Here is a 24,868-nt window from a genome sequence, read left to right as displayed (position 1 = left end):
TGGAAAACGGCTCCATTTACGTCTGAAGAAGTGACAGGCACTTCTTTGACGCGAGCGTCTTTTTTACGCGCCGCCTTTTGACAGCGGTGCATAAAAAAAATGACCGTCGGCACAGAACATCGTAAGACCCATTCAAATGAATGGGCAGATGTTTGCCAACACTTTTGAGACGCATTTTCGGACGTAATTCAATGCTAAAACGCCCGAATTACGTCCGTAAATAGGGTGTGTGAACCCAGCCTTAGTGACGCCCCGGCTGCTAGTGCTGCATTGTTGGGTCACTTAGGAGACCCAGCGATGCAGCTGAAAGCTGCGGACCGTCGGCCATGAGAAGTTTGCGGGGGGGGGCAGTAAGAATTTTTGCATCGGGGCCCATGAGCCTTTAGCTACACCCCAGGGAACCTGTCTGGTAGTTTTAACCCCTTGAACCACCACCATGTGGTAATACATGACTTGACAATATTTCCAAACATTTCCTTGTACGGTTTTTCAGATGCAGCAAAATCCTTAAAATCCACTTTTAACACTATATGCTAATTACTCATTAAAGGATCCTGAAGAGTCACATAGTCCTGCCTCCAAACCCACCTTTCCATGTATGATTCACATCTCCCTGGCTGATACAACTTTCTCGGATGCGCCATTGCCTTGTGGCACTATACACAAGGGGGGGCTGTGTAACACTATACATAAGGAGGGCTGTGTGGCACTATACACAAGGGAGAGCTGTATGGCACTATACACATGGGGGAGCTGTGTGGCACTATACACATGGGGGAGCTGTGTCGCACTATATACAAGGGGCTGTGTGGCACTACTAAGGGAGGGGGCTGTGTGGCACTATCTACTAGGGGGACTGTATGGCACTATTTACAAGGGGGAGGGCTGTGGCTCTATCTACAGGGGGCTGAGTATGGCGCAATCAACAGTGGTCTGTGTGTGGCACTATCTACTAAGGGGGGCTGTGCTGCACTATCTACTAAGTGGGGGCTGTGTGGCACTATATACAAGGGAGGAAGGCTGTGTGGCACTATATACAGTGGGAGCTGTATAGCGCTATTTACAGTGGGGGCTTTATGGCGATATCTACAGGGGGCTGTATGGCACTATCTATAAGGGGGAGGTGGGGGGCGCTATCTACAAATGAGGTGTGACACTGTCTATAGGTGGGGCTATATAGCACTGTCTATAGGGGGGATGTATGGCACATTCTACAGGGGGCACTATTTATAAGGGGGGCTGCTTGTGGCACCCGGGGGTGGGGGCCCGGTCAAGAGTTTGCTATCGGGCCCAGTCTTTCCTAGTTACGCCCCTGCCCATATGTTGTCATAAACTTCTGTTTGGGCACACTGCCAGGCTAGGACTGCCATTTGGCTTTTTGTGTGCAGTTTTTTTTGGTTGTAGTTTTGTTTTTTTTACTGATGTTTCAGTTTGTAATGTGAGGGAATATGTAAGCTTTGCAGAGTACGTCAGGATGTAATAGGGTGACATAATAATGGGGTAATTTTGCGCACGTAGCAGTTCCGTGTGGCATCGGTATTTGGTGCGTGCTTGTTTGATTTTCGCGCATATGGCATCGTTATGAGGCCGGATTCACACGAGCGTGTGGTTTTTGTGCGCGTAAAAAACGCAACATTTTACGCGCGTTGTAGTTGCGTATGACATGCGTTTTTCACGCACGTAAAAAATACGGAGGGTGGAGTAATGGAGAGGCCAGCCTACAAAAAGGCACCCTTCTCAAACACCTGCTTGATGTGAGCACATGTTCTCATCCTTTTTGCACGTTGCAAAATACTTTAAGTCGTTTACACTGTTTCTTGGCTTGTTGGCGTCTATAAAAGGCAAATGATGCCGTTGACTCCGCTGGGCCGTGTGCTGCTATGGTGGATGGTTTCTCGGCGATTTGGCGAGCGGCGTCCCATGCTTCAGGAGGGAACGCGGAGAAGAGGGAGGATTTGGGTTCATCCTCTTGTGGCACAGCGCACCTCCAAAGCCCACTTTCATACCCTCTATGATGACCTCCGCCGTCACCCCGACAAATTTAGGTCGTTTTGCCGCATGACTGTGGCCACGTTTGATATTCTGCTGGAGTAGATTCGTACAGGAATCACCTACCAGGACACAAACATGCGGCGCTGCATTTCCCCCGAGGAGCAACTCCTTGTGACGTTGAGGTATGCGTGTTTTTCTACAATTAGTGCATACAGGATGGTGTGTGGGTGTCATGTCCTACATAAAGTGTCTATTTGTTTGTGGTCTTTTCTCTCACCCTTGTAGATTTCTTGCAACAGGAAATAGCTACCATTCGTTACATTTTGAATTCCTTCTGGGAGTGAGCACAATTTCTGGCATTGTGACAGGCACATGTGTGGTGCTTTGGCAGAGATTAAAGCCCACATTGAAAGCCCACGACAGAGCACTGGCTTAGTATTTCCGAAGATTTTCTGGCCGCCACCCAATTTCTGCATTGTATTGGTGCCCTAGACGGGAAGCACATTCGTGTGAAGAAGCCCCCCCACTCTGGCTCCAGATACTATAATTACAAACAGTATTTTTCCATCGTCTTATTGGCCTTGGCCGACAGTAATTATTGTTTTAGAATTGTACACATTGGGTCGTATGGTAGCTCTGCTGATGCACGCATATTTCGCTCATCCCGAATGGGCCATCGTCTTATGGGCAATCAACTTTCTGTGCCGGTGCCAAGCATCCTGCCTGGCACGCGAGGACCACCAGTCCCATATGTTATCGTTGCAGATGAGGGTTTTGGGCTCACAAGCCAAGTAATGCGTCCATTTGCAAGAAGGGGCTTGGATGACCGTAGGCGCATCTTCAATTACCGGCTAAGCTGAGCTCGAAGATGTGTTGAATGTGCGTTTGGCATTATAACAACCAAATGGCGGGTGTTTCTCACAACGATGCAACTGACGCCGCAGAATGTGACCCGTGTCATACAAGCGTCTGTCGTTCTTCATAACTTTAGCCGCATACATGACGCAGGTTTTGATGCGGAATATATTAGTAGAAATGTTACCACATCAACCATTCCGGCCCAAATTCCACTAGAAAGGGCACAAACATCTGGTATCTGAGTGCGCGAGATTTTTGCAGAATATTTTGACAGCCCCGATGGAGCACTGCCATGGCAGAATGATGCTCTGTGAAGGGTGGCTTCGTGGAGATTATTGCCACAATGTATCAGTACTGAGGGAAAACATAGGAAATGTTGGGGGGGAGTTTAGTATTAGGGACTCGCAGGACATGAGGACCCTTGACGTGGGTTGCGAGCTTATATCTTTTGGTGTTTCGCCGTATTGTTTTGCAGGCAAACAACTAATTGTATGTTAACCACATTGGCATATGGTATGTTTGCAAATATAATCACAAATGCCCTTCGTGCGTCCTTTATCATAGCACTGCAAGTCCTCCCAAATGTTTTTTTAGATTTGAGCAAAACCCCAAAAGATAGACTAATACCTCATTTATGGCATGCAACTATCTTGGGCCCTGGCCTGCATGTTGCAACGTTACCTAAGGACATGTTTGGGAAAGATTGATACACCACATATATGTAGGGAAACACACACACTTTTGTTGCTCCAGAAATCCACACTTTATTGTATACTGGGCCAACAGAACACTCCAAACAATATATCTTACAAAAAAATAACAGAACAACGCACCAACATGATGCACAATTGCAATAAATGAATTCAAATTCAGCGAAAATGCCGAAACACAACGATGCTGCGTCCACAGCACTACAACTGCTGATATCGGTGACCTGGGTAGTTGTAGCTGCCCATTTCAGCACCACTATGCTGTCTATGGGCCTGCAGAGGATGTTCCTCAACAGCATAGTGGAGCCGTGCAGGTGGGCCGTGTGGAAAGTTTTCCAGGGGTCGGGTCCCGCACCGGCACATGACCAGGTGAGATGCAGGACGGCATTGGGCGCTGGTACTGTTGGTGTGGCAAGGGGGTGGCAGGGTTGGAAGGGCCAGGTGCAGTGTAGGGCACCGATGGCTCCGGCAATCCACGCCAATACTCAATTGCCTGAAAGCACTGGTGTGGATTGTTAGGAGGTGTGGCCGAGTCGATTAGGCCGAGTATGGAGCCTTGGAGGCACCCCATACGGTGCTCGGGTACTCGCCAGAGTAGCGGCGCAATGCTGCGGCCAAAGGCGTCACAGCTGTCCTCCTCGGCGCAGCGCCGCAGGTACTCTAGTACCCTGGAGTCCACCTGGGCACCTGCGGAACCAACGTGGCTGCGCCTGGCTGCTGCCGTCGTTTCGTGCGCTCGGTCCTGTGGCACCTGGGGTTAGCTGCACGCCTGTGGGGCTGGTTCTGGTGCAGTCGCCTCTGGGGCATCACGGGATGTTGTTCTTGTGGCGCCTGCGCCTCCTCATGGCCAGCCTCCTCTTCTGTGTCAAGAAGATTATCACTGCATCTGTTATAAAAATGTCCAGTTAGATTCCGAACATTGCCACAAGGGACACACAACCTGTTTTGGTTGAATGACATGTGAACACAGACATTTCTTCAAAGTACGCTCATTACTTAACCGAAATCTGCACTTGGTGGCAACTTTACCAGTCCCTTACACACCAAGATACATTAGATCCAAGCTCAATGATGCTGTGACACACACGCTACGTTGGCCATTTGGAACATGTTATTAAACACAAGGATACACTACAGCATGTGTGTGTTCCAGGGCATAAATAAAAAATTTTACTTACCAATGCTCTTGCGGTACCGTGTGCTGCCTTTAGCCCACTCATGGCTGAATAGGGTCTGCGCTACCTCATCCCAAGCAACCTCCTTGCCAGTGCGGTCGTGGTAGGCCTCTGCCCGCGTGTCCCACAACTGTGGCCTCTCCTGGACCAGGCAGATTAGCTTCTCTACGTCACAGGCACGAGGCATTCCAGCAGTTGTCGGTCTCCGCATCAAGCATGTGGCCAACAAGTGAGAAGCTACTTCCTAGTGTATGCGTGTTTGGGCAAGTTTGGTCAACTTATTTAAATAGACTTAACAAGTCTTGCGTGAAAAATGCTGTTCGCACGGAAGTGCTTCCGTGTGGCATGCGTGGTTTTCACACACCCATTGACTTCAATGGGTGCGTGATGCGTGAAATACGCAGAAAGAACGGACATATCGTGACTTTTTCGCAACGGACCAACGCTGCGTAAAAATCACGCACATGTCTGCACGGCCCCATAGACTAATATAGGTCCATGCGACGTGCGTGAAAATCACGCGCGTTGCACGGACGTATATCCCGTTCGTCTGAATAAGCCCTGACACTCTGTTTTGATGTTTACAAACATAAAAACAGTAGGTGCTTTTATTTTTTCATTCATTTATTTTACAACTGTAGCGCGAATCACACGCGGCACACGGAAGTGCTTCCGTGTGCCGTGCGTGATTTTCACGGACCCATTGACTTCAATGGGTCCGTGCTGCGCGAAAAACGGCCAAGAATAGGACATGTCGTGAGTTTTACGCAGTGGACACACGGTGCGTGAAAATCACGGACAGTCTGAACGTACCCATTGCCTAACATAGGTCCGTGTGACGGATCACGGACATAAAATACGTTTGTGTGAATAAGGGCTTGTTCAGATGAACGTATAATACGTCCGTGCAACGCGTGTGATTTTCATGCGCGTCGCACGGACCTATGTTAGTCAATGGGGCCGTTCAGACTGTCAGTGATTTTCACGCAGCGTATGTCCGCTGCGTAAAACTCACGACGTGTCCTATATTTGCCCGCTTTTCACGCATCACGCACCCATTGAAGTCAATGGGTGCGTGAAAACCGCGCACGGCACACGGACGCACTTCCGTGTACCATGCGTGATGCGCGCTACAGTAGTCAAAACTATGAATGAAAACAGAAAATCACCACGTGCTTTTCTGTTTACAAACATACAAACCGAGTGTCATAATGATGGCGGCTGCGCGAAAATCACGCAGCCACGCATCATATGCTGCTGACACACGGTTCTATTATGGACCTTTTGCGCGCGCAAAACGCACACGCTTGTATGGATCCGGCCTCACACGAGCGTATTTCACGTCCGTGTTACGCGCGTGGAAAAAAGATACGTGCACGGACCTATGCAAGTCAATGGGGCCATTCAGACATTCAGTGTTTTTCACGCAGCGTGTGTCCGCTGCGTGAAACTTACTGCATGTCCTATACTTGTGCGTTTTTTGCGCATCACGCACCCATTGAAGTCAATGGGTGCGTGAAAATCACGTACGGCACACGGACGCACATCCATGTGCTGTGCGTGATTCACGCAACAGTTGCTAAAGAAATGAGAAGAAAACCACCTCCTTCATTTTATTTTGCTGACGTAAATAACGCATGACATATGGATGACATGCGCGCGTAGAAAACGCTGACAAGCACCATATACTGATGCCACAAGGAACTGCAACGCAGGAAAAACGCCGCAACACGGACACGTTCGTGTGAATAAGGCCTAATTGTGACCTTCCTTCTAGCCCTCATACCATGAGACTAAATTTAAGTTATATTTGATCACAGGTTAATATTTGCATATTGAATGTACTTCATGATATTTGCACCAGAATTCGTTTTTATTGATATCATATTGGGGTAAATGTGAATTCTTTTAATCACTTTTTATTCCATTTTTTGGGAGGCGAGGAGACCAAAAAACAGCAATTCTGTGACTGTTTTTTTTATTATGTTCTTACGCCATTCACCGTGCAATATAAATAACATGTTAACTTTATTCTGCTGGCTGATACGATTACGGCAATACCAAATTTATATAGTTTTTTTTAAATGTTTTACTACTTTACCACAATAAAAACCCTTTTTTCTAAAAAAAAATATCATGTTTTAGTGTCTCCATTTTCTGGGAGCCATAACTTTTTTATTTTTTAGTTGATAGAGCTGTGGGAGGGCTTGTTTTTGTGTGACAAACTGTAGTTTTTATTGGCACCATTTTGAGGTACTTGTGATGTTTTGATTACTTTTTATTTAAAGAAAATTCTAGACATGGAGACCAAAAAATAAAATTCTGTCTTTGTTTTTTATTTTTGACAATGTTCACAGTGCGGGAAAAATAACATGATATTTTATAGTTCAGGTCGTTACGAACACGGAGAAACCTATTATGTATAGTTTTTTTCATGTTTTTTATTTTTTTAAAGCTGTTGATTAAAAAAAAAGGGTAATTCTTGTTTTTATTACTTGAAAGTTTTATTTATTTATTTTCCTATTTATTTTGTTTTGATTTATCTTTCTACCTGCGTTGGGACTCCGTTCATGGGTTCCGTCGGACCTTTACGTCAGGGGAACCCATGAACGGATCCAAATGGAAACAAACGGAAACCATAGGTTTCCGTTTGCATCATCATTGATTTCAATGGTGACGGATCCGGTGCAAATGGTTTACTTTTGTCAACGTTGTTTAAGGGTTCCGTCGAATCAATACCGTAATCGACTGCTATTTATTTCAGTTTAAATTCCGTTCATGGGTTCCCCTGACGCAAAGGTCAGATGGAACCCATGAACGGAGTCCCAACGCAGTTGTGAACGAAGCCTTTTATTTACACTTATGCCCCATGTACACGACCGTATTTTTTCCCTCCGGTAAATACTGGCGTAAATACGGGTCCTTTGTCACACGTTTTGAACCCGTATTTAACCCGTATTTACGGACCCGTGCCCGCAAATACGTTGTCACCCGTATTCCATCCGTATTTACGGACCCGTTTTCTCTGCTTCTCTGTATTCAAAAATCCAAATCAGGCATGAGCCTTCTTTAGGACTGCCCGTGCCGTAATTACGGCCTGAAATATGACATGTTCTACATTTTTCAACTTCCCAGGCACCTTCCCGTAAGCAAACGTAGCCAATAGAAGTCTATGGGCCCGTAATTATGGCCCGTAATTGCAGGCGTTTTTACGGTCGTGTACATGGGGCCTTACTTGGGTAGTGCAATGTATTGTAACTGTTATTTTCTATCTGACAGTTAGCCTATTAGGTCCTGCCTTCGGCTTCTTGGTTGCCCCAGCAACTGTTGACACCGCACGATCGCTTGCGAGAGGCCGTTGGGGTACAGAGGGAGCCCCCTGCCTCTGTCAGCCTATTGACAAAAGACTGCTCGTCGATTTATTGTGACCGTCCTTTCTTCAAGCCCTCGTACTATGGGACTTAACCCCTTCCCGCACCTTGACGTAACTGCACGTCAATGTGTGCAGTAAGTTTGCGCACCTTGACGTGCAGTCTGTGCTTTGACAGTTAACCGCCGCACGGCGCTACACCGCAGAGGCGGTTAACTGTGCTGGGCGTCTGCCCTGCATTCCCCGTTGCAGATCAGCGGCCTATCGCCGCTGATTTCGGCAGTTAACCCCTTAATTGCGACGTTCGATTTGAACGCCACAATTAAGGTGTTTAGCGCCGATCGGCAGCCCCCATGTGAAATCACGGGGGCTGGCGATCGTACCCATGGCAACCAGACGCCAGACAATGGCTTCCGGGTTGCCATGTACAGAAGCCTATGAGGACCACCCGGAGGGTGGTCGTCGTAGGCTTCCTGTCAGTGTGACTGTCACGTCACAATGACAGTTGGAATAAATTACACTACTTGTGTAGTGTAATGTATTCCAGCAGCGATCAGAGCTGCAAGTCTAAGTGTCCCCTAGTGGGACAAGTGAAAAAAGTAAAAAAAAGAATAAAAATGTTTTAAAAAAAGTGTAAAAATAAAAGTTAGAAGTGACATAAACATGAACTGCTTTTTTTCCTATAATAAGTCTTTTATTATAGGAATAAAAATGAACACGTAAAAAAAAAGTACACATATTTGGTATCACCGCGCTCGTAACGACCCCAACTATAAAACTCTAATATTATTATTCCGCCACGGTAAACACTGCAAAGCAAATAAATGAAAAACAAAGCGAGAATCACTATTTTTTGGTCACCACCCCTCCCAAAATATACAATAAAAAGTGATCAAAAAGTCGCATGTATGCCAAAATTGTACAGATACAAACTACAACCCGTCCCGCAAAAACAAGCCCTTACACAGCTTTTTTGACTGAAAAATAAAAAACTTATGGCTCTCAGAATATGGTGACACAAAAAATAAATAATTTTATAAATAAGTTATTTTATTGCGCAAACGCCACAAAACATAAAACAACCTATATACATATGGTATCGCCGTAATCGTACCGACCCGCAGAATAAAATATAATGGCCATTTATAGCATGTACCCCAAAATGGTACCAATGAAAATTACAGATTGTCCCGCAACAAATAAGCCCTCACGCAGCTCCGGTGGTGAAAAAATAAAAAAAGTTCCGGCTCCCAGAATATGGCGATGCAAAATGTGCAGAGCGTTCCAAAAGCGGATAAGATCAGGCGCCATTTATAATATAAGTGCAACACTGGCCACATATCTGCGGATTATTATTTATTTACCCCATTATTATACCCTCTTATTATGCCCCTGATGTACTCTGCCCAGCCTACACATGCCCCCACATTATAAACTGAAATACCAGCAAAACACCAAACAGAACTACTACCAAGCTAAATCTGCACTCCAAAAGCCAAATAGCGTCCCTCCCTTCTGAGCCCTACAGTCTGCCCAAACAGCCGTTTACGTCCACCGATATGGCATCGCCATACCCGGGAGAACCCTGTTAATATTTTATTTCTGGTATTTGTGGCACAAACTGGGCACAACATATAGTGCACTAAAATGGCACATCAGTGGAAAATTGTAATTTTCACTTTCCACCATCGGCTGCGCATTAAACCCTTCGCGCACCATGACTTAATAGCATGTCATGGTGTGGGGGGTGATGTGCTGTGGGTGTCAGCTGTGAATTACAGCTGATACCCGGGACTAACGGACAGAAACAGCGAACACGCTGTTACAGGTGCCTGTAAAAATGACAATATACTGCAATACATTAGTATTGCAGTGTATTCTACCTGTAATCTAACGATCGCTGGTTCAAGTCTCCTATGGGGACTAATAAAATATGTAAAAACAAAAGTAAATAGTTATTATTAGTGGAAAAAATGTAATAAATATTTAAAGTCCAAAAAGAAACCCTTTTCATATTTTTTCTCTAAAGTAATGTAAAAAAAAAAAAAATACACAAAATTGGTATCGCTGCGCCCGTAAAAGTCCAAGCTATTACAATATACCATTATTGAACTCGCACGGTGAACGCTGTGAAAAATAAAGAATTTTATATGCCAAAATCGCAGTTTTTTGGTCACCTTCGCTCTACCAAAAAATGTAATAAAAAGTGCTAAAAAAGTCTTATGTACCAAAAAATGGTACCAAGAAAAACTACAGCTCGTCCCGCAAAAAATAAGCTTCCACACCGCTCTATTGACGGAAAAATAAAGAAGTTGTGGCTCTCGGAAAGCGGGGAGGAAAAACGAAAAAGAAATAGCAAAACATGGATCAGTCCGGAAAGGGTTAATTATTTTCTAATGAAAAAACATTTATGACCACATGTGGAGTATTGCCGTACTCGGGAGAAATTGCTTTACAAATGTTGGGGTGCATTTTCTCCTTTATCCTTTGTGAAATTGAAAAAATTCAACATTTAGTGGAAATAATGTTGATATTAATTTTCAAGGCCTAATTCTAATAAATTCTGCAAAAGACGTGTGGGGCCTAAATGCTCACTATACCCCTAGATAGATTCCTTAAGTGGTGTAGTTTCCCTAATGGGGTTACTTTTGCGGGGCTTCCACTGTTTCGGTCTCTCAGGGGCTTTGCAAATTCGACATGACACCCAAAAACTATTCCAGCTAAATTTGAGCTCCAAAAGCCAAATGGTGCCCCTTCTCTTCTAAGCCCCGTTGTGGTACCAAACAGCAGTTTATTACCACATATGGGGTATTTACGTAATCAGGAGAAACTCTTTTACAAATGTTGGCGTGCTTTTTCTCCATTATTCCTTGTAAAAATTAAAAATGTATAAGTTCTTACAGAAAAAAAGTAGATTTTTACCTTTACAGACTAATTCCAATGACTTCAGCAAAACAACTGTGGGGTCAAAATGCTAACTTTACCCCTAGAAAAATTCCTTGAGGGGTGTAGTTTCCAAAATGGGGTCACTATTGGGGGGTTTCCACGGTTTTCATCCCTCCAGTGCATTGCAAACGTGACATGGCACTGAAAACTATTCCAGCAAAATCAGAAATCCAAAATCCAAATGGTGCTCCTTCTCTTCTGAGGCCTGCTGTGGGTCCAAACAGCAGCTTATTACCACATATGGTGTATTGCTATAATTGTAAGAAATTGCTTTACATATGTTGGGGTGTTTTTTCTACTTTATTCCTTGTAAAAATGTACAATTTTTATGTTTTTTCACAAAAAAAGTAGATTTTCATCTTCACATACTAATTCAAATAAATTTAGCAAAAAATCTGTGGGTTCAAAATGCTAACTATACCCATAGATTCTTTGATAGGTATAGTTTCCAAAATGGGGTCACTTTTTACTGTTTTGGTACCACAAGACCTATTCAAACCTGACATGGTGCCTAAAATATATTCTAAAAAAAGGAGGCCCCAAAATCCACTAGGTGCTCTTTTGCTTCTGAGGCCTGTGTTTCAGTCCATTACCGCACTAGGACCACATGTGGGATATTTCTAAAAACTGCAGAATCTGGGCAATAAATATAGAGTTGCATTTCTAGTGTGAAACCTTCTGTGGTACAGAAAAAATGTATTACAAATTAATTTTTTTTTTTTAAAATGAAATTTGTAAATTTCACCTCTACTTTGCTTTAATTCCTGTGAAACGCCTAAAGGGTTAAAACACTTTCTGAATGCTGTTTTGAATACTTTGAGGGGTGCAGTTTTCAAAATGGGGTGATTTATGGGGACTTTCTAATATATAAGGCCCTCAAAGCCACTTCAGAACTGAACTGGTCCCTGAAAAAATAGGCTTTTGAAATTTTCTTGAAAATATGAGAAATTGCTGCTAAAGTTCTAAGCCTTGTAACGTCCTAGAAAAATAAAAGAATGTTCAAAAAATGATGCAATCATAAAGTAGACATATGGGAAATATAAAATAGTAAGTATTTTGTGTGGTATTACTATCTGTTTTACAAGTAGATGCATTTAAATTTAGAAAAATGCAAATTTTTGCTAATTTTCTCTAAATCTGTAAAGGATCTGCCAGGCACAGCTTCGGGGTTAACGCCCATAGATAATCAGTCTGCACCTGCTTCTATGTCTGTGAGACTGACTCCATCTTCCACCACTCAGGGTGGCAGGCTTAGGAGTGGGAGAACCTATCACAGCCTGGCCAGACGGAGCTAGCTCCCGCCCTCTGTCTATTTATACCTGCCTTTCCTGTTCCTCCTTTGCTTGTGATTCTTTTCGTTTGGTTTCCTGGCCCTGCTGCAGCGTCTTGTACTATTGTCCTTGCTTCATATTGACCCCAGCTTGCTGACTACTCTCCTGCTCTGCGTTTGGTACCTCGTACACTCCTGGTTTGACTCGGCTTGTTTACTTCTCTTGTTGCTCACGGTGTTGTCGTGGGCAACTGCCCCTTTTCTCCCCCTAGCTCTGTGTACCCTTGTCTGTTTGTAGATTTGGGTTCACTTGTCTGTCTCCCCACCCCCCGTCATTAAAAAATCTTGGTGTTTTTTACAAATAAATATTGCATTTATCAACCAAATTTTTTCCCTAACATAAAGTACAATATGTCACGAGAAAACAATCTCAGAATAACTTGGATAGGCAAAAGCATTCCGGAGTTATTACCACATAAAGTGACACATGTCCGATTTGAAAAATCGGCTTCGTCCTGAAGGCCAAAACAGGCTCAGTCCTGAAGGGGTTAATTTAATTCACATTTGATCACAGATTAATATTTACACATTGAATGTACTTCTGTAATGATGGGGGTAGGGAAACAGACAAGTGAGCCCTAATCTACCCGCCACTCAGTCCCTGCCTACTTGCAATGACCCGCCCTAGGCGACGGGGTACAACTGGGCGATGGTCCCTACGCTCAATAGGTGCACGACAGACAAACAGACAAGGGTAGACAGAAGCTAAGGGAAATGGGGCAGTTGCCCACGGCAACACCGTGAGCAACAAGAGTAGTAAACTAGCCGAGTCAAAGCAGGAGAGTACGAGGTGCCAAACGCAGAGCAGGAGAGTAGTGTACAAGTCGAGTCAAACCAGGAGTTTACGAGGTACCAAACGCAGAGCAGGAGAGTAGTGATCAAGTCGAGTCAAACCAGGAGTGTACGAGGTACCAAACGCAGAGCAGGAGAGTAGTCAGTAAGCCAGGGTCAATATGAAGCAGGGACAAATAGTTCAGAAGCTGCAGCAGGGCCAGGAAACCAAACGAGAAGAATCACAAGCAAGGAGGAACAGGAAAGGCAGGTATAAATAGACAGAGGGTGGGAGCTAGCTCCGTCTGGCCAGGCTGTGATAGGCTCTCCCACTCCTAAGTATGCCATCCTGAGTGGTGGATGATGGAGTCAGTCTCACAGACATAGAAGCAGGTGCAGACTGATTACCTATGGGCGTGGATACAGAAGCTGTGCCTGGCAGATCCTTGACAACTTCATTATGTTTGCACCAGAATTAATATGCTTCCGTATATCTTGAAGTTCTTCTTATTTTTATATTATCTTCTATTCCTTCCCTATTTTGTTATTCCTTTATTTTTCAATAAAAATGTGGAATAAAAAATTTTTTTTTATTTCACAGCATAGGAATAATAGGCTAATGCAAAAATTTGTAACGGCAATTCATATGGTGCCTTACAGCATAGCCATGGCACAACTACTGGATCAGGATGAGGTGATTAACATGCATTAGACTAGATGGAGATCAAAGGTGTATAAGGATCTACCGACTCTACCCAGACATTTGAAAAGGATCCTTTGTTCCAATGGGAGATAAGCCGCTGACCGGGGCAGGGCCGCCATCAGGAATTTCTGGACAGCATGCAGTCAAGGAGTCTGGGCCCCCCTCCAATACCAAGTGTTAGGCAACGGAAAGGTTTGTGCTCACGTTTGTGCGTTATGCGCATTAACTTACTTTGGTACTGATGCTAACGACAGTGAACGAAACCATGCGTCAGGCACATGACCGGTTAATGTCCTGGATTTTGTTCAATTCAGCCAAAACGTAACCCACTGTATGGCATACAGAGGGCTATGTCGCCCGGGGAATGGCCCAAGGGAAACTCCTGAAGTTGCTGTTCATAAATGGATAGTGAAGTTAGTAGCTTTCCCAGGGCTGGAGATACCGGCCAGAGCTTCTACTAGCACTCCTCGGGGACTCCGGCGCTGTTCCTGATGTCAGGAGCCTCCCCAGGGCCAAAGTCCAAGGGCAGAGTGATTGCGATGCTCTGCCTGGAAACTCCAGCATTGGGAAGCTCCTGACATTACAGTTCATATAGTGTTGACTTGTGCGGTATACGTTTTTTTTTTGCGAGATCTCTCAGGAAGGAATAGCATAGTTTTTCTTTGCTATTTCATATTTTAAAAAAAAGTAAACCCCATGCACATGAGTTATAGTGCAACTTGTAGTGAATTTTCAAGCCGAAAATAGGAGAGTTTTACCATGTGTCAATTTAAAAGCAAATTGTTCTTCTATTAGGGTATGTTCACATACAGTGGTTTCAGACGTCATTCGGGCCGTTTACGCCTGAAAAAACTGCACCATTACGCCTCCAAACATCTGCCCACTGCTTGCAATGGAATTTATGGTGTTCTGTTCCCACGAGGCTTAATTTTACGCGTTGCTGTCAAAATACGGCGTATTTTGCTAAGTGTGTGAACATACCCTTACTCTTCTAAGGGTATGTTCACACGCTTAGCAAAAAACATCTGAAAATACAAAGCTGTTTTTGTAGCAACTCACGTTTTTCGCGGCGTATTTCACGGACGTTTTTGGAGCTGTTTTTCAATGGAGTCAATGAAAAACGGCTCCAAAAACGTCCCGAAAAATGCCCTGCACTTCTTTTTCGCGGGCGTCTTTTTACGCGCTGTATTTTGACAGCGACGCATAAAATTACGCCTCGTGGGAACACAACACCGTAAATTTCATTTCAAGCAGTGGGCAGATATTTGGAGGCGTAATGGTGCCGTTTTTTCAGGCGTAATTCGAGGCGTAAACGGGCCGAATTACATCTGAAACCACTGCGTGTGAACATACCCTAACCTACATGCATTTGGTTTTGTTTTTCTCAGAACATGTTGGGCTTCCATATTGTGTAAAAAAAAGAAGTGATATATTTTACTTTTTAAACAATGTAAAAGGAAAAAAAGGAAAAAAAAATGTGAATATGTAATTTTAGGTGATGTTTTTGACATCTGGTGCATGCCACTGGGTAAATGCACCTGAATACATCTTTGGCAACTTCTGCCGACTTCAGCTATACCAAATGTGTGCGCATTTCCTACACGATGGGCGCAAGGCGGAGCTTACCAAGAATGGTGCGCAAACTGGTTTTTGGAGAGCAAATTTTCCAAAGCAGATTCCATAGCGATCTTTATGAATGGGAACAGTGTTGCGGCCAAAGTTGCTATTTCATCCCAGCCTAAAACTGAACAATACATCAATATATATGATATGAAATATAATGATAAAAAGATAGAAATAATAATAATCTTTATTTGTATAACACAAAAAAAACAATGCAATTTAGATAAATATAAAAAGATATTATATATTATATGAGATATCTATCTATCTATCTATCTATCTATCTATCTATCTATCTATCTATCTATCTATCTATCTATCTATCATCTATCTATCTCATGTCTATCTATCTATCTATCTATCTATCTATCTATCTGTAATGATGGGGTAGGGAGACAGACAGGTGAGCCCTAATCTACCCGCCACTCAGTCCCTGCCTACTTGCAACGGCCCGTCCAAGGCGACGGCGTACAACTGGGCGATGGTCCCTACTCTCACTATGTGCACGACAGACAGACAGACAAGGGTACAAAGAAGCTAAGGGAAATGGGCCAGTTGCCCACGGCAACACCGTGAGCAACAAGAGTAGTGAACAAGCCGAGTCAAACCAGGAGTGTACGCGGTACCAAACGCAGAGCAAGAGAGTAGTCAGTAAAGCCAGGGTCAGTATGAAGCAGAGGACAAATAGTACAAGCAGCAGCAGCAGAGCCAGGAAACCAGCAGAATCACAGGCAAAGGAGAAGCAGGAAACAAAGGTACAAATAGACAGAGGACGGGAGCTAGCTCCGTCTGGCCAGGCCGTGATAGGCTCTCCCACTTCTCAGCCTTCCAGCCCGAGTGGTAGATGATCGAGTCACTCTATCAGACTTAGGAGCAGGTGCAGACTGAGTAACCACGGGCGTCGACACAGAAGCTGTGTCTGGCAGATCCTTTACACTATCTATCAATCTATCTATCTATCTATCTATCTATCTATCTATCTAGCTATCTATCTATCTATCTATCATCTATCTATCTCATGTCTATCTATCTATCTATCTATCTATCTATCTATCTGTAATGATGGGGTAGGGAGACAGACAGGTGAGCCCTAATCTACCCGCCACTCAGTCCCTGCCTACTTGCAACGGCCCGTCCAAGGCGACGGCGTACAACTGGGCGATGGTCCCTACTCTCACTATGTGCACGACAGACAGACAGACAAGGGTACAAAGAAGCTAAGGGAAATGGGCCAGTTGCCCACGGCAACACCGTGAGCAACAAGAGTAGTGAACAAGCCGAGTCAAACCAGGAGTGTACGCGGTACCAAACGCAGAGCAAGAGAGTAGTCAGTAAAGCCAGGGTCAGTATGAAGCAGAGGACAAATAGTACAAGCAGCAGCAGCAGAGCCAGGAAACCAGCAGAATCACAGGCAAAGGAGAAGCAGGAAACAAAGGTACAAATAGACAGAGGACGGGAGCTAGCTCCGTCTGGCCAGGCCGTGATAGGCTCTCCCACTTCTCAGCCTTCCAGCCCGAGTGGTAGATGATCGAGTCACTCTATCAGACTTAGGAGCAGGTGCAGACTGAGTAACCACGGGCGTCGACACAGAAGCTGTGTCTGGCAGATCCTTTACACTATCTATCAATCTATCTATCTATCTATCTATCTATCTATCTATCTATCTATCTATCTATCTATCTATCTATCTATCTAGCTCATATATATTGATATATAATATAGTTATAATTTGGGGCTACACAACGACTTTGGCCGCGACACATGGCCAAAAATCGCTTTGTCCAGTAGTCTACATTGCAAGTAAAATGACTGCGACCACATTCACTGTCATTACTTGCCATGTAGGCTATGAAACATAGTAATCTCTGGCCGTGCGACCTGCGTCTATCTATCTATCTATCTATCTATCTCATATATATTGATATATAATATAGTTATAAGTTGGGGCTACACAACGACTTTGGCCACGACACATGGCCAAAAATCGCTTTGTCCAGTAGTCTACATTGCAAGTAAAATGACTGCGACCACATTCACTGTCATTACTTGCCATGTAGGCTATGAAATATAGTAATCTTTGGCCGTGCGACCTGCGTCTATCTATCTATCTATCTATCTATTTATCTATCTATCTATCTATCTATCTATCTATCTATCTATCTATCTATCTATCTATCTATCCTATATATCGATAGGTCGGGGGTGCCGCCAGTCGGGCAGGCATCTATTTACAGCCATGTGGCCAGGCCCCTGACGGCAGTACCAGTAGCGTCTTAACCCGTTAGTGACCGGCCCATAGTGTTTCTACGTCAGTCACTAACGGGCCTTATTCCGATGCAATAGACTTTTTACGTCGCTGTATCGGAATAAGTAAACAGAGCAGGGAGCTGTCAAATCTCCCTGCTCTCAGCTTCCAGAGGTAGCTGAGGGCTGGGGGCGTCCCTGCTCGAACGTGTGAGATCGATATAAGTATCGATCTCACCCGTATCGATCTCACCCGCTTCCTCTCTCTCCCACCGAGTGTCTGTGTCTCCGATGGCATCCGGGGGCCTAATAAAGGCCCCCAGGTCTGCCTGTAGCGAATGCCTGCTAGGTCATGTCCGTTTTAAATGGACAGGCAGTAATACACTGCAATACAAAAGTATTGCAGTGTATTATAATAGTGATCGGAGAATCACATATTAAAGTCCCCTAGTGGGACTAGTAAAAAAGTATGAAAAACCCACTTTTTCCCTGTACAAAATGCTTTACTATTAAAAAACCAAAATAAAGTAAAAAAGTTACGCATATTTGGTATCGCCGCATCCGTAATGACCCCGACTATAAATCTATTACATTATTTAACCCGCACGGTGAACGCCGTAAAAAATTAAATAAAAAACTATGGAAAAATTGCTGTTTTCTGTGAATCCTGACTTTAAAAAAATGTGATAAAAAGTGATCAAAAAGTCGCATCTACTCCAAACTGGTACCAATAAAAACTACAAGTCTTCCCTCAAAAAAAAAAGCCCTCACACATCTGCATCCGCGGAACAATAAAACAGTTATGGCTCTTCAAATATGGAGACACAAAAACAAATAATTTTGAAAAAAAAGCGTTTTTACTGTGTAAAAGTAGTAAAACATACAAAAACTATACATATTTGGTATCGTTGTAATCGTAACAACCCACTGAATAAAGTTATTGTGTTATTTATACCACACGGTAAACGGCGTCGATTTAGGACGCGAAAAAGACTGGCGAAATTTCAGTTTTTTTTCTATTCCCCCCCAAAAAAAAGTTAATAAAAGTTAATCAATAAATAATATTTACCTCAAAATGGTGTTTTTAAAAAATACAACTTGTCCCGCAAAAAACAAGACCTTATACAGCTATGTCGACGCGAAAATAAAAAAGTTATAGCTCGTGGAATGCGGCGATGGAAAAACGTAAAAAATGGCTTGGTCATTAAGGTTTAAAATAGGCTGGTCATTAAGGGGTTAAGACTCTACTTGGCAATAAAGCTCAATATCCTTTTCCTGCACTACTGATGAAAACTACTCAAATCAGAAGAGCAGGATATTCTCTTCCCTTTGTGTGCTGTGTATGGGAGACATTATAGCAGTTGGACTACATCCACTTGCTCAGGGAAAAATGCAGAATACAAGTCATATAATGGTCAGAAATAGTGTTAGGGCCTGTTCACATCACCGTTGGCCTTCCGTTTATGGGTTCCATTAGAACTTTCTATCAGAGGGACACGTGAACGGAAAGCCAAACAGAACCCATAGCTTCCGTTTGCATTACCATTGATTTGCGTTGCAATTGGTTTTCATTTGTTTCCGTTCCATAAGGTTTCCGTTTTTTTAGCAAAAACAATAGCACAGCCGACTACGTTTGTTTCCGCTAAAAAAAATGGACACATTATGAAACGGAAACAAACGGAAACCATTTGCAATGAAAGTGTTACCATTGAAATAAAATGTAATGCAAACGGTAGCTATGGTTTCCGTTTATGGGTTCCTCTGACGGAAAGATCTAACGGAACCCATGGACGGAAGCCCAACTCCGATGTGAACACAACCTTAATCCTCATGTACACACATATGATAGTTTATTCTGAAAAGTCACCTGAAAGTTTAGGTACACTTTCAGAAAAGTCACAGACATACACTGTAGATACATAGTAGAGATCAATGTAGCTAATGGCTTTTGATCAGTTTTTTGTTTTTTTTAAATTCAGGGTCAGGAAGGGGAATTGAGGGAAAACGGTCCCTGGATCAAAAAGTACTATTATTTTTACAATGCAATTTGATTAGTTAGGTTAGATACAGGCTTTTGGTCCAGGGATATATTCTGATTGCTGTATTTATGGTCCAGAAGGAATTGTCTCCGTCATACATACTGAACAATTATAGTTACATAGTTGATAAGGTTGAAAAAAGACACAGGTCCTTCAAGTCTAACCTTTAATCCTACCGTGTTGATCCAGAAAAAGGTAAAAAGCTCCATGAGGTTGATGCCAATTTCCTCATTAGGGGAAACATTTCTCCCTCACTTTAAATAAAGCAATCAGAATAACTCTTTTGATTAACGTCCCATCTCCAGAATCTAGTACTCATAAGTTGTAATATTATATTTTTCAAAAAAGGCATCAAGGCCCTTCTTGAACTTGCGCTATGAATTAACCATTCCAACATCCTGTGGCAGAGTTCCACAGTTCCACCGCTTTTACAGTAAAGAATCCCTGTCTATGATTATCGTGAAAACTTTTTTCCTCTAGACGAAGATGTCATTGTCATTGTTACAGACCTAGGTGTAAGAAGATCATTGGAAAGATCTCTATACGTCCACTTATATATTTGTACATTGTAATTAGATCGCCCCTAAGCCGTCTTTTTACTAAACTGAATAGCCCCAAGTTTGATAACCTTTCTTGGTACTGCAATCCACCCATTCCCTTTATTACCTTGGCCACCCTTCTTTGCACCCGTTCTTGTTCAGCCATGTCCTGCTTATACACAGGTGACCAAAATTGTACACAATATTCCATATGTGGTCTGACTAGTGATTTGTATAGAGGCAAAACTATGTTCTTGTCATGAACATCTATGCATCTTTTGCTGCATCCCATGATTGAATTTGCCTTGGCAGCAGCTGGCTGGCACTGGCTGCTAAAGTTAAATTAACTATCCACCGATATCCCCAAATTTTTTTCAGTAGTAGCTTTTTCCAGCTTTCCCAAATGCCTCGGTAGTATTACATTATCCCCCTCTGTGTTGATTATGTCACGGAATCACTACTTGACCAATTCTCCAGAGTGAAAGTTTATGTGAATTGCTATACGAGCAATTCCCTAAAGGCAGCTGGAGACTGTCTGGATCAAGCGTGCAAGTAAATCAGCTACCTCAAGTCTGTCACCACTCTGGTCAGCAGAGACTAAGGCTACTCTATGGTCGTCACCAGAGCCCACCGCCAGGCAGGTTGGATTTGGCCGCATAGAACCCAGTTGTTTTTACAGACTAAGGCCTCATGCACACGAACATATTTTTTCCTCCCGTAAATACTGGCGTAAATACGGGTCCATTGTCACACGTATTCGACCCGTTTTCCACCAGTATTTACGGACCCGTGCCCGTAAATACGGGTCCGGTGTCACCAGTATTCCACCCGTATTTACGGACTCGTTTTCTCTGCACTAATCGGCAGCCCCTTCTCTCTATCAGGATAGAGAGAAGGGGCAGCGCTTTTGGGCAGAGTTTCCGCAGCGTTTGAAAGTAAAAAAAAGTTCATACGTACCCCGGCCATTGTCTTGGTGACGTGTCCCTCTTTTGACATCCAGTCCAACCTCCCTGGATGACGCGGGATTCCATGTGACTGCTGCAGCCTGTGATTGGTCTGTGATTGGCTGCAGCGGTCACATGGGATGAAACGTCATCCCGGGAGGCCGGACTGGAGGAAGAAGAAGAAGAAGAGTTCGGGGTAAGTTAACTTTTAATACTATTAACTCCAGTGGTAGGCACTGTCCCGGGTGCTGAAAGAGTTACTGCCGATCAGTTAACTCTTTCAGCACCCTGGACAGTGACTATCCCCTGACGTCGCCTAGCAACGCTCCCGTAATTACGGGTGCACACACGTAGCCACCCGTAATTAGGGGAGCCCCATAGACTTCTATGGGCCTGCCCGTGCTCTATATTTTTCCATGTTCTATATTTTTCAACAGAACGGGCACCTTCCAGTAAGCTTACGGGAAGGTACCCGTGGCAAATAGAAGTCTATGGGCCCGTAATTATGGGCTCGTTTTTACGTTCGTGTGCATGAGGCCTAAGGTGTTGGACAGGAGGTGCACTTGCAGGCAATACCAGAACCGATAAGCAGAAAGCCAGAGAGGTAATAAACAAGCAGAGTTCAAACCAGGAGAGACTAAAAGTCCAAATCGCAAAACAGAAGTATACCAGGAGTTGCAGGGGTCGAAACCAGCTGTGAGCAGAATATCCAAATAACTGAGCAGAGAGTAACTCCAAAGACAAAGCTGAAGTCCAGTTCAAAGAGTCCAAGTAGTCAAGGTAATTCAGGGAGTAACCAGGAGCTTGATCAGACACATGCATTCACAGGAAAATCACAAGCAACAAACAAGAAACTGAACAGACTCAAACTGGCTCTGCATATCAAACCAGGGCCACCCAGAAGCTTGGCTAGTAGTCATGACAACCTAAAAGTGACAGACGTTTCCTAACAGATTGCTTTTCAGCGCTTAATATCATCTGCAAATACTGAAATTATACTCTGTAAACCCTCTACAAGGTCATTAATAAACATATTAAGAAGACAGCCCAATACTGAATTGGCTCCTTTCTCACAGGTTTTTCCGCCTTCCTCTGATTCAACAATGTCTAATATAGGCTTTGTATGGTTGATTTTATAAAAGCAAACAAACACATTTTGATCAAACATTATACCTGTACGGCAGGAGACTCACCTCTCTCTTAGTCCTACAAAATGTATGCAGGATAGATAGGAACAAGATTAATTCTATACTAATTAAAAGAAGCTTTTGACAGGTAGGAGGAGTGCACAAAGATGGAGGCAGTCACCACTCCTAACTGTACAATGTAAAAGACACAAAGTGGAATAAATGGGCAGGTTCCCCTTAGTGATCGCCAATACGCCTTTTCATGACGTTTACTCAGGGGCCTTATTTTCATGCATTAACCTTTTAACAAAGGGGGTGCTTCACTGTCTGATGACAGCCGGGCTCCTGCTATAATGTGTGTGCTAGGAGCTAACGTTGATCGCAGCACTTCAACCACTTAGATACTACGCTCAATAGCGATCGTAGCATTTAAGTGGTTTACAGAGGGAGGGGGCTTCCTCTGTCAACCAACGGGGGCCCGCGAATGTGATCGCAGATGGGTTGCCATGGCAGCTGGGGGCCTAGGCAAGGACCCCAGGACTGCATTGGCTGTATGGTTATTAGGCAGTATCAGAGGCATGGTCCAATAGGCTGCCTTTCAGCTTTGCACTGACAGGCAGTAATGCTTTGGTATACTAAGGATAAGGCCTTGCTCACACGACGTGTATTCAACACGCCAAAAGACGTGTCAAAAACACTTGCTTCTCATTGACATCAATGGGAAAACGCATTGTAGTGCAAACGACGCAGGGTTTTTTTATGCTCGCGTGTTTAAAAAATGTGTTGTGTGAAGGGTCAGGTCAATTCTCGGCGAGTAAGATACGCTTGATTTCCATAGTCAATGGGAGTCCTAATTACACGGCCAAAAACACGACGAAAACGAGTAAAAAAACGTTGCGAAAAACACCTCAAAAACACCTCTACTTTAAAAAGCGCTTTGCAGAAACGATAGCGTTTTTGACACGTTTACACGTCGTTTTTTTTGAGCGCCGTGTGAACAAGGCCTAACAAAGCATTATATAAGCGCTCAAAGCATCGCATATTGAGATACCCTAGTGGGACAAACAAAATAATTAATGTCACATAAAAATGTATTAGAAAACTGTGCACAGTAAAATAGTAAAACCATCTTTTTCATTTATTTTTTCAAAGTGTAAAAAAAATAAACATATATGGTATTGCTGAGATCGTAACAACCCGAACAACAAAGGTAACATGTTACCTTTAGGCCTCATGCACACAAACTTATTTTTTTCCTTCCGTAAATACTGGCGTAAATATTGAATTTATCTACCATATTTTTTCAATAACATAAAGTACAATATGTCACGAGAAAACAATCTCAGAATCAAAAAACGTAAAAAATATAATAGAAATAAGTAACTTACTTAAAAAAAAAAAAGTTTTAATTCGCGACACATTCCCTTTAACCACTTCGTTACCGAGCCTATTTTGGCAGAATTTTTGTCATAACTTTTTTATTTTTCCATCAATTAGGCCGTATTAGGCAGGGTTCACACTAAGTTTTTTGACGAGCTTTTTGACGCAGAAACCGCGCCGAAAAACTCGCCAAAAACCGGCCGAAAATGCCTCCCATTGATTTCAATGGGAGGTGGAGGTGGTTTTCTCCTGCGAGCCGGTTTTACTGGCTTGCGGGAGAGGGAGGGGCATGCCGTAACTTCGCGTGATTACGCCTCTGACCTCCCATGGCAGAGAAAGCGTATTTCGCTGCGTTTTATGCCCGTGGCACTCAAAGGCCGTGGGCGAAAAACGCTCTGAAAATCGGCGTACAGGCAGAGGAAAATCTGCCTCAAACCTCCAAACTGAATTTTGAGGCAGATTTTCCGCCTGCAAAAAACTCAGTGTGAACCCAGTTTTTTGACGGGGAAACCGCGCCGCAAAACTTGTCAAAAACCGGCTGAAAATGCCTCCCATTGATGTCAATGGGGGGCGGAGGCGTCTTTTTCCCACGAGCGGTAAAACTGTCTCGCGGGAGGCAGAAGGGACATGCCCTATCTTCGGGCGTTTACGCCTCTGACCTCCCATTGACATCAATGGGAGGCAGAGAAAGCGTATTTCGCTGACTTTTTTGCCCGCAGCACTCATTGGCCACGGGCGAAAAATGCCGCGAAAAACGCGGCAAATGACGTGCAGGAAGGACAAAATCTGCCTCAAAATCCCAAACGGAATTTTGAGGCAGAATTTCCGCCTGCAATAAAAACTCCGTGTTTTTGCGGGATGAGTTATTTATTTGAATTATCTTACCATTTTCGGGTATATATATAAATATGTGGTTCTTAGCGCATATTTTGTATTTCGGTTAAATTGTATTTACTATACATAACCATAGTAAATTTAGCAATGTGTGTCAGGTTTGCACAAGAGCAGGAGAGGAAATTATTTTATACACGACGGGTGCAACAACCTGCACAGTTCGCGGACAGTACAACTTCTCCGAAAGCCAATCAGAAGCAAAAGCATCACTTACACCCGCCCA

The 24,868-nt window shown here is 43.7% G+C and overlaps 1 long non-coding RNA gene across 1 annotated transcript; it reads right to left on the bottom strand.

Annotated features, from left to right (window-relative positions):
* Nucleotides 1-3,612: 3,612 nt before the first annotated feature.
* On the bottom strand, nucleotides 3,613-24,799 carry LOC142741724 (uncharacterized). Its single transcript, XR_012881246.1, has 3 exons — nucleotides 24,637-24,799; nucleotides 15,482-15,599; nucleotides 3,613-4,446 (listed from the first exon to the last, which is right to left on the bottom strand). It is a non-coding gene; the product is annotated as an uncharacterized LOC142741724 (long non-coding RNA).
* Nucleotides 24,800-24,868: the final 69 nt, after the last annotated feature.

This window comes from Rhinoderma darwinii, chromosome 1 (genome assembly GCF_050947455.1).
Source record: "Rhinoderma darwinii isolate aRhiDar2 chromosome 1, aRhiDar2.hap1, whole genome shotgun sequence".
Taxonomy (NCBI): Eukaryota; Metazoa; Chordata; class Amphibia; order Anura; family Rhinodermatidae; genus Rhinoderma; species Rhinoderma darwinii.
This window is presented reverse-complemented; position numbering and strand designations above follow the sequence as displayed.